At 45.4% G+C, this 8,152-nt stretch overlaps 1 pseudogene; it reads right to left on the bottom strand.

Annotated features, from left to right (window-relative positions):
• Positions 1–7,713: 7,713 nt before the first annotated feature.
• Positions 7,714–7,831, bottom strand: LOC134299044 (U2 spliceosomal RNA; annotated as a pseudogene).
• Between the last annotated feature and the right edge of the window lie 321 nt (positions 7,832–8,152).

Raw genomic sequence — 8,152 nt, 5'->3', positions numbered from 1 at the left:
GCTAATAGCGGGAGCTCACTTCGCTCCTCGGATTTGAACCGTCAACCTTTCAGTCAGCAAGTTCAGCAGCTCAGCAGTTTAACCCACTGCGTCACCAGTCTTTACAGGACTTTAAAAATACATCCATTTCTTTTTGCTGTAGAACATTTATATCCGAACTCTTCAGCAAGGCATAAATACGTTTGATTGACTTTGCAACACATGTGGACAAAGACTGGATATGTTTACAGTTGGGCATGCACATCAGGAGTATTCTGCTATTAGAAAATTCTCTTTCTATTCCTTTTCATTTATTTATTATTCTATTGTGTATGTCATCCATTAATAATGTTATTAAATTTCCCTCAAGGCAGACAACAGAAGAAGCAGAATATGGCGAAGAAATAAAATTACCAAATGAGAAGTGTTCTCCACCCACTCTTCTTTCTTTCTTTCTTTCTTTCTTTCTTTCTTTCTTTCTTTCTTTCTTTCTTTCTTTCTTTTGCATGGGCTGTAATTAAGTTCAGCAAAAAGCTGGTGAGCCCTGCAAATCTAAGGACGTAGCTTATTCAGGTGGCATGCTGAAAGCTCTTATGGTTCTTGTTTAAGAGGCTTTGATTTAATGATTTTCTTTTAGAAGCTGCTGGCTAAAGGCGCTCTCCTCAAAGTGACTGATTTAGTGGTAGCCTCAAAATATTCCCCTTTGGGTCTCACTCAAAGCTCATGATTAATTGATATAAGTATCAGGCATAAATGGTCTCAGAGGGCTGTGGAGGTATATGTGGTGTGTGTTTTAAACTTTCTTATTTTACTATTAACCTCATCTTACAGTTGTTATGCAGATATTTCATATTTATTAAAAATGCAAACATTCCATTTACAAGCTAGGACCAGTGCCTCTTATTGGCTTCCATGCTAGTGGAGTGGTGAAACTATAAAGAAATGTTCCAATGTGCTGAATTCTATACTTCAAAGAGAGAGCTCATCTAAAGTTCATACTAAATTCTAAAGTGGGTCCATTGCCCTACTGATATGAAAGCCACCACTAGTAGGGTCTGAAAACTTCACATTTCTATCCCAGTGTACCTGGACCAGTGCCTTCTTTCTGAAATGACATGATTTGAAGAAATGTTCTATTAATGGGAAAACTCTGATTCATATCCTGCCATGTTAGAACTAAAGAGTTAGAGTATACAAGGATATAACAAGTGCTGTTCTGAATGAAGCATGGAGCAATCTAACAGCATCATCCATTTCTAGCTGAATTTCCTTGGAAGATATTTTACTGAGTTAAACTGAACAAAAAAATTGAGATTCTCTGAGTACCCTTCAGGGGAGATAAAGCGGGGTATAAATAAATACAATAGTAATAATAACAATTAAATACTTTTTTCTTTTACTCTCTTCTTTCTACAAGAACTGGCCACATTCCAGGGTTTTATCAGGATATTTTTCACTCTTTTTAAACTGTTAAACAAAACAGTGCTAAGTCCAGGAGACAAAATCAAAAGTGTCTGCCAAACAGCAAGCACAAATGCTGTCCCTATCAACCAGGGCCAGCCCTAGGTAATTTTCAAGTGTACTTGAACAGAATTTTGGCGCCCCCCCAACCAATCACTGGATAAGCGAAAATGTTGGATAATAAGGAGGGATTAAGGAAAAGGCTATTAAACATCCCATTATATTATGATTTTACAAATTAAGCACCAAAACATCATGTTTTACAACAAACTAGCTGTGCCCGACCATGCATTGCTGTGGCGTATGTAGAGGGTGGATGGCCATCTGTCAAGAGTGCTTGGATTGTGTCCTGCATGGTAGAAGGGTTGGACTGGATGGCCCTAGTGGTCTCTCCAAACTCTTGGATTGTATGGTTGTATTATGATTATTATTGTTTTTATTATCGGTATGATTATTATCATTATTATGTAGAGGTTGGATGGCCATGTGTTAGGAGTGTTTGGATTGGTAGAAGGAAGTTAAACTGGATGATCCTTAGGGGTCTCTCCTAACTTTAGGATTCCATGATATTGTTATTATTATTATGGTTATTGTTATTATTTACAGGCTGGATGTCCAGATTGTGTCCTCTATTGCAGAAATTGTTTGGGCTAGATGGGGTTTAGGGGTCTGTCCTAACTGTCTGTTGGGTTTATTGTTATTATTGTGGAGGTATTCTATGGGCATCTACAAGGAGTGTTTGGATTGTGTCCTCCATGGGAGAAATGGGTTGGACTGGATGGTCTTTAGAGGTCTGTTGTAACTGTTTGATTCTGTGATGCGATGATATTATTATTGTTATCATTATTATTATGGAGAGGCTGGATGGACATCTGTCAAGAGTGTTTGGATTGTGTCCTCTTGTATGGTTGAAGGAAGTTGAACTGGATGTTTCTGAGGGGTGTCTCCAAACCTTAGGATGTTATGATATTACAGAGGTTGGATGGCCATCTGTGAGGATTGTTTGGATTGTGTCCTGTTTTATGGTAGAAGGAAGTTGAAGTGGTTGTTGCTGAGGGGTCTCTGTGAACCCTCAGATTTTATGCTATTACAGCGGTTGGATGGCCATCTGTCTGGACTGTTTGAATTGTGTCCTGTTTTATGATAGGAAGAACTTAAGCGGGAAAAGAAGTGGGTGGGTGTTCTGGCGGTAGCAACACAGTGTTTTAAAATCTCTGGCATTCCCCTTTGGGAGCGAGCTCTGCTGCCGCAGTAAGGCCATCTTTCCTCCCTCCCCCCTCCCCCCTCCAGGGTCAATAGGTGTCCGAAGTCAAGGAGAGAGAAAAGTGGCAGTTTCACCATCCTCCTTCCTTCCTTCCTGATACCTCCTCAGACGGGAAACCCACCTAGCTCTTGGCCGTTTGTGTGAAGAGAAGGAGAGAAGAAACCGCCGCTTTTGTCCTCCTCCTTCCCTCCTTGTCGGTAGCTCTGCAGGTGAGGAAGGCACCTCACTCATGCCCATTTGCCGGATCTGTAGGATAGTGAAAACCACCGATTTCACCATTCTCTTTCCCTGCCACTTAGGAGCATGCAGGGAAGTGAGATGGTGAGAGGCGGTGTGCCAGGGCTGGTCGCCAAGATGGCGGCGGTCACAATAGCCAGCGAGTGAGGGAAGGAGCGTGGAGGAGGGGGGTGGGGTGGGTGAGTTTCGCTTGCTGGGAAGATGCACATGGTTTTTGTGGTTTTTTGGGTTTGTGTTGGCCACGGATGTTGATGTGAATTGCGGCTTAGTCATTTAAACCCAGCTGCAAGGGCGTTGTGTTATGTTGTTATGTTTCGTGGTTCTGGGTGTTGTAGTTTCTTTGTTTAGATTAAAGTAAAAACGGACAGGCCATTTTTATATAGAGAGAGATCAATAGAAAAAGCAGTTCAATGCATGGTAATGTTATGTAGGAATTTCTATACAGTAGAGTCTTATTTATCCAACATTCATTTATCCAACATTCTGGGTTATCCAACACATTTTTGTAGTTGATGTTTTCAATACATCGTGATATTTTGGTGCTAAATTCATAAATACAGTAATTACTATGTAGCATTACTGCATACTGATCTACTTTTATAACATGATGTTTTCGTGCTTAATTTGTAAAATCATAACCTAATTTGATGTTTAATAGGCTCCTTAATCTCTCCTTATTATCCAACATATTTGCTTATTCAACGTCCTGCCGGCCCATTTATGTTGGATAAGTGAGACTCTACTGTATTTGCGAATTTAGCACCAAACATTGAACTGGGATGTAGGGCAGTGTGGACTCAGATAACCCAGTTCAAAGCAGATATTGTGGGTTATTCTGCCTTGATATTCTGGGTTATATCGTAGCGTGGAAGAGTCCTGAGAGTCCTTAGGAATCCATATGAATTAAAAGGCCACCGAAAGGGAATCTGGCCCCTGGTATTAAAAAAAAATCCTCTAAAATCAGGACAGTAAATAAAGGACAACACTCTGAAAACAGGGGAAACAGACAGGAAACAATCAGGGCCAGCTAACACCTCCCAACCAAGGATGCCCCTAGGGAGGAAGCAGCCAGGCTTTGAATCTGCAAGGCCATTAAATAATAATAAAATAATAATAAAACTTTATTTATACCACGCCACCATCTCCCCAACGGGGACTTGGGGCGGCTAACATGGGGCCATGCCCAGAGCAATACAATATAACAAAATATAAAACAACATAACATAGCACCATTAAAAATATAATAAATGCATCAACATCAAAAAATAAAAAAAACAGTAAAACAAGGGCAGGCCACGTGAACACAAAGATAAAACCTGGGGTGAGAGGGACATAGGGGTACTCCACTGCGGGCAGGGACATATGGAAGTGGGGTAATCTAGAGGATAGATGTTCGGGGTGGGAGTAACACAGAAATAACAGAAGTTACTCACCAAAGGCACAGTGGAAGAGCCATGTTTTCAAGTCTTTCCTAAAAGCTAACAGCGTGGGAGCTTGCCTAATTTCAGTAGGTAGTGAGTTCCACAATAGGGAGGCCACAGCAGAAAAGGCCCTCTCCCTTGTACTCACAAGGCGGGCCTGGGATAAAGACAGTGGTGCTAAAAGGGCCTCCCCGGATGATCGTAAAGATCGGGCAGGTTTATGAAAGGAAATACGGTCATGGAGGTAGGTGGGTCCCAAACCATTTAGGGCTTTATAGATGATAGTCTGCACCTTGAATTGGGACCGGAAAATGAACGGCAGCCAGTGGAGCTCCATAAACAGGGGAGTGGATCTCTCCCTGTAACTCGCCCCCGTTATTAATCTGGCTGCCGAGCGTTGGACCAATTGTAATTTCCGGGCCGTCTTCAAGGGAAGCCCCACGTAGAGCGCATTACAGTAGTCCAGTCTAGAGGTAACTAAGGCATGGACCACCGTGATCAAATCAGACTTCACGAGGTATGGTCGCAGTTGGCGCACAAGTTTGAGTTGTGCGAAGGCCCTCCCGGCCACCGCCGACACCTGTGCTTCAAGCGTCAACGCTGAATCCAGGAGGACCCCCAAACTGCGGACCTGTGGTTTCAGGGGGAGTGCAACCCCGTCCAGCACAGGTTGCCACCCAATACCCCGATCCGACGCACGATTGACCAGGAGGGCCTCTGTCTTGTCAGGATTGATCCTCAGCTTGTTCCTCCTCATCCAGTCCACCACAGCGGCCAGGCACTGGTTCAGCACCCGAGGGGCTTCCTTGGAGTCAGGTGGAAAGGAATAGTGGATTTGCGTGTCATCTGCGTAGAGATGGCAACGCCCTCCAAAACTCCGGATGACCTCTCCCAGCGGTTTCATGTAGATGTTAAATAGCATGGGGGATAAAATAGACCCCTGCGGAACCCCACAGGTCAATGGCCAGGGGTCCGAGCAGGTGTCCCTCAGCTTCACCATCTGGGAACGACCCTCCAGGAAGGACTGGAGCCACAGCAGAACCGTGCCACCAAGCCACATCCCGGAGAGCCTCCCCAGAAGGATACCATGGTCGATGGTATCGAAAGCCGCTGAGATATCCAGGAGAACCAGCAGGGTCACACTCCCCCTGTCCAGCTCCCTGCGGAGGTCATCCACCAAGGCGACCAAAGCCGTCTCAGTACTGTGCCCAGGCCTGAAGCCAGACTGCGAGCGGTCCAGAAAATCAGTGTCATTGAGGAACCCCTGGAGCTGCGTGGCAACCACCCGCTCCAGAACCTTGCCCAAAAATGGGAGGTTGGAGATTGGTCTGTAATTGTCACAAACCGATGGGTCTAGCGAGGTCTTTTTTAGTAACCGTTTTACCACCGCTTGCTTAAAACAGGATGGAAATGACCCTTGACCCAAGGAGGCATTTATTATAGCCACAAACCACTCCAACAACCCATCTTTGGCCAGTTTAACCAGCCAAGTGGGACAAGGATCCAGAGCACAAGCGGTCGCCCTCACAGACCCAAGAATCCCCTCCACGTCATCAGGAAGAACAAGCCGGAAAGAATCCCATAAGATCGAACCGACAGGTGCCTCGGTTACCTCCGCTGAAACCACAGTCAAGCTGGAGTCCAACTCATGACGTATCTGAGCAACTTTGCCTGCGAAGTGGTGTGCGAAATCGCTACACCGAGTCGCCAAGTCATCGGGAAGCTCCTGGGCCTCAGGAGGCCGCAGGAGCTCCCCAACAACTCGGAACAACTCCGATGGCCTATTGGCTGCAGACGCTATGCGGGCAGTCGTGAAAGCTTTCCTGGCTGCTCGCAGAGCCACGGAGTAAGCCTTAATAGCGGCTTTAGCCCGTGCTTGGTCGGACACATCCTGAGATTTTCTCCAGATGCACTCTAGTCCCCTCCTCGTACGCTTCATCACGGCCAGCTCCTCAGTGAACCAAGGGGTTGACGTGACTCTACACAGCGAGAGGGGACGTTCGGGAGCAATCGTGTCAAGTGCCCTAGCCAGCTCACTATTATAGCGATCAGCCAGGACATCGACAGGATCGCCAGTCTCCAGAACAGGAAGATCCCCAAGAGACCTCAGGAGTCCATCTGGATCCATCAGCCTCCTGGGGCGGACCATCTTAATGGGTCCACCACCCCTGCGGAGGTTAGAAGACACGGCGAAACTTAAACAGATCAGATGATGGTCAGACCATGACAATGGAAGGATGTTTTGTTCTTCCACTCTGACTGTCCCACCGTCCACAATGAAGACAAGGTCCAACGTGTGTCCCGCCTGATGTGTGGGCCTAGATATAACTTGAGTCAGCCCCATGGTCGTCATGGCAACCATGAAATCCTGAGCTGCACCTGTTAATGTGGTCTCGGCATGGATGTTAAAGTCTCCCAAAACTATGAGTTGTTGGGAGACCAAGGCCGCATTAGAGACCACTTCTGCTAGCTCAGACAGGGAGACTGCTGGGTCGCGGGGTGGACGGTACACCAACAGAATCCCCAAGCTGTCTCGGGCTCCCACCTTCAGCAGGACACATTCAAACCTCATAGATTGTGGAACGGTGCATCTGATCAGGGCGATGGACTGCCGGAAGATCACCGCAACTCCTCCTCCCTGCCCCTCAACCCTGGCCTGCTGATGGACCCCGAAACCCGGTGGACACAGCTGGGTGAGATTCACCCCACCCGGTTCATCCAACCATGTCTCGGTAATACATGCCAGATCCGCCCCCTCATCCAGGATCAAATCCTGGATGATAGCTGTCTTACCATTGACGGATCTGGCATTCAGAAGCAGGACCTTAAGGTTGAGGGGTCTGTCCTGAAGACTACTACACCTATTCCTCTCCAGGGTCGCAATAACTCATAAATGCTAATCAAGCTGGCTAATTGCAACATTCACACTAGCCTCAAAGAGACAAGAGCTCTTTCTCCCACCCTGGACTTTCCTCAGATATATAAACCACACTTACCTAGCTTCCAACAGACCTCACAACCTCTGAGGATGCCTGCCATAGGTGTGGGTTTACTGTCAGGAGAGAAAGCTTCTGGAACATGGCCAGGCAGCCTGGAGACTTGGCCTCGAGGACGAAGGCCAGGCTGCGGAGTTAGATAGGACTCGGGGAGGCTTACAACAAAATTAAATCATAACACATACATAAGCAAAAGCAAAAAGACAGGACATAATATATAACCAACAATCATAAGCAGGTTAAATTAACATAACAGTATCACAATAATAAAATGTTTAAAATTTGTACTGGGTTCAAAAACATATTGTACTCCAGAGGCAAAACCAGTTAAAAACCAATAGATATTTGACTGAGCTAAAAGACCACTATCAAAACTCATTTAATATATTGTTCTCCAATAGAGAACATATCAGATATTAAACTGATAAGAATAGATACTACATTTGATCTTGGCCAACAGGCTGAGAAGCGATTGGTACACAGAGACAGTTGAGAAAAACAATTCAGAATTGGTCACAAATGGAAGTCAATTGTATAGAAGATGCAATCTGCACAAATCCATTTCTGATTTCCTTTAATCCAATATATCAAATCAATGTTGGCCTCAGTTTTCAGTGTTCATCTCTTTTTAACTCCTTCGTTTCCCTACAGTGGGGAATTTGGTTGAGTAAGGGAAGCAAATGTAGTAGCAAGAAACACAACAATATGGGCACAATAGGAATAAGACCCCAGGAGTCTCATTCTCTAAATGATTGGCATGCACAGCACAAAATGCAAGTAATCGCCAGTATTAG

The sequence above is a fragment of the Anolis carolinensis genome, chromosome 4 (genome assembly GCF_035594765.1).
Source record: "Anolis carolinensis isolate JA03-04 chromosome 4, rAnoCar3.1.pri, whole genome shotgun sequence".
NCBI lineage: Eukaryota > Metazoa > Chordata > Lepidosauria > Squamata > Dactyloidae > Anolis > Anolis carolinensis.
Note: the sequence above shows the minus strand (reverse complement) of the source record. Positions and strands in the feature narration are given on the sequence as shown.